At 47.7% G+C, this 2,828-nt stretch overlaps 1 non-coding gene across 1 annotated transcript; it reads right to left on the bottom strand.

The window, feature by feature from the left end:
- Window positions 1-325: 325 nt before the first annotated feature.
- LOC115032212 (small nucleolar RNA SNORA48) lies at window positions 326-466 on the bottom strand. Its single transcript, XR_003837868.1, has one exon. It is a non-coding gene; the product is annotated as a small nucleolar RNA SNORA48 (small nucleolar RNA).
- Window positions 467-2,828: the final 2,362 nt, after the last annotated feature.

Here is a 2,828-nt window from a genome sequence, read left to right as displayed (position 1 = left end):
TCTGGTGGGTGGCTAGGAGTGCGACCCAGGGGAAGCACAGAGCCGTTTAACTAAATTCACTGTTACACACTCTTGTAGACCAGATCACAGATGTCTTCCTGCCTCTGTCTCCTAAGATTAAATGGGATTTAAGACATATGCCATCACCACCTGGCTAGTCACAATTTTCTTCCTTCCTTTCTTCCTTTCTCCCTTTCTTTTCTTTTCCTTTCTTCCCTTCCCTCTTCTCTTCTCTTCTCTTCTCTTCTCTTCTCTTCTCTTCTCTTCTCTTCTCTTCTCTTCTCTTCTCTTCTCTTCTCTTCTCTTCTCTTCTCTTTTCTTTTTTAAATGAGTCCTAGGCATAAAACACCCTTGGCCACCACACCAGGCATCAAGCTAGGATGAACAAAGGACTGCCATCTGCTCCGCCCCTGACTGATACAAGAACACCACCATCACCGAGATGTCTCTGCCCATTGCTGGGGTGGGGGTGGGAGTGCTCACAGAATTTCGGGGACCGCCATGATACCACTTTTAGTTTTATGACTGCCTTTGGAGAAGTTCCAGTTGTTTCATAAAGAAAAGAGAAGAACCAGGGCCAAGAAGAGCAGTAGAACACAAGGGGAGTGCCTCCCCACCCCCACCCCCACCCCCACCCCAGCTTCGATTCTTCAGAACTTAGCATGAAGCAGGCCGGAACTTCGAGATACTATTTTTTGACCCTCAGTAAAGGTCTAAAGCAACCATGAACAGCAATATGGCGGCGTCCTGATTTACACCCAAGAGAAAGCTGCTTGCGGGGGAGGGGGGGTACTGCAGGGGAAACTGAGACAGCGGGAATCCAAAGCAGTTCGTCACATCCCATCCAAGAGCAGCCAAGAGTAGAGAGAACAGGATGGCGAGCACCTTTGACATTCACCTAGCACTCTCCTACACAGTCCTCCAAATGGAGGAATGGTGCCACAGAGTTTCAGGCTGAATGCCCCGCAGACATTTCCACAAGCCAACCCATTCCAAACAATTCCTCATAGGGATTCTCTTCCCAGATAATCCTAGGTTAGAGGACAATGTTGACTATTAGAGCTAGCAGTCACTTCCAGTTCCTGAGGCCATAAGTCAGAGCCATTCCCTGTATAAGGAGGCACCGGATGATTTTTGTCCAGGGAAAAACATTCCTGATTGTGACACACTTGGAGCTTACAGAACTCTGAGGGTGTGTGACAGTCAGGCGTCAGGCAGGTCCCGGTCGTGTCCCCCGCCCTCCACCCCCTCCCCAAGGCTGAGTGCAAATGACTAACAGAAGTGTGGTTGCTGTGTTTGTCAGATAGGCACCTTATCTGATAAGAGCGGCTGGAAATGATATAAGAGAACAAAGTCACAGATAAGGGAATGCAAGATTCTGGAAGAGATAGTGAACACTTCAGATCCCACCCAAGTGAGAGAAGAAATTACTGCAGGATTCTGATCCTGGTGGAACCACTTGATTTGCATTTTAGTGACTCTTCTTGCTGCTACACGGCGGCGGATGGGCTAAGCTAGGGCAATGGAGAACTCTGGAGTCCTCTGGGTTCTGCTGAGCAGCCTGGGGTAAAGCTGAGGAGGCAAGCTAGGGTGGGAGTCACGAGAGAGGAAGGCAAGAGCTGGATGTGTGTGGAAGGTCAAATGCACCCAGATCTGCTAGCAGTGGTGCACAAAAAAAGAAAAAAAAAAAAAAAAAACAGAAGTTGGCTTTCAAATTATATGCAAAACCAGATGGGAAATGGTGTTAACATGATCGAGTTAGGGATCACCAGGGATGAATCTGAATATTTTTTCTGAGTATTTTTGAAGTGCTTGGTTCTTACATTGTGAGTATACTCATCTAAAGCTTGGCACTTCTCCCGTGCTGGAGCTGAGTACAGACTCGGGAACAATCTGCTAATATTTAGCTACCGCTAGCTAATTTCTCAGTTTAACTTCTGAACCAAGTGAACTGTTTTCTAAAAGAACCAGAGCCAGCAAACTAAAAATAAGGACAGCCCTTATTTTAACAAGCAAGTTACCTTACTTGGTTTACTGACTTGTGTCTGTCTAGGAAAAGGGTGCTCAAGTGTGTGAGTAGCTCCATAGAAACTTTCCTTTGCAATAATAAATGCAGTGAGCTGCAGGCACGAAGGCTGGGGAAGGATCTTTAACCCTCATAGAGAAGAAAACACTTCCCTCTCCAGCCACTCTTATCTGTCCTGTGAACCTAGGATAGACCAGTTTGTTTCCTTGGAAACAGGATTGTGTATCTTACAAACAGATAACCCGCCTAGCACGAGCAGTCCTCTTAAGGTGAATCACTGTGCTTGTGATTTGCCAGCATGCAGGTTCCATCCTGGGAAGGGCAGTATCAATCCGGTCTGAAGTCTGATTGGAGAACTGACTGGCCGGGAGGAGCTCTGACAGGCTGCCTTCACTCACAGGGATCCTGTCCTAGTGGTTTGGTGGGAATGGAGCTGTGATGTTATGGAGATGTTTTTACACACGCACACACTTGCGGCCAGTTTCAGGTCTGGCCTCTGAATCACAGCCTAACCTTTCACTCCCAAGAAGAATGATCAACCTCTTTGGAAATCCAAACCTTGATCATCTCCAGCTTCCCACCGACTTCATAGCTATGCCTTACGGCTGAACTTGTTTGGAGGGAACACAGCAAACACGGCTGTCCAGGAGCAGCACTGGACATTCACGGCTTCAAACATCGGTGGTACCCACCCAGTACCCGGGTACTGTAAAGGAGGCCACAGGAGCCATTGTTCCTCCACAGAACCATACCACCAGGCCCCTCCTTCCTCTCTTAATTTCCCCCCACTAAGAAAATAGCA

Source organism: Mus caroli, unplaced genomic scaffold (assembly GCF_978045245.1).
Source record: "Mus caroli unplaced genomic scaffold, Mus_caroli_1 scaffold_9, whole genome shotgun sequence".
Lineage (NCBI taxonomy): Eukaryota > Metazoa > Chordata > Mammalia > Rodentia > Muridae > Mus > Mus caroli.
This window is presented reverse-complemented; position numbering and strand designations above follow the sequence as displayed.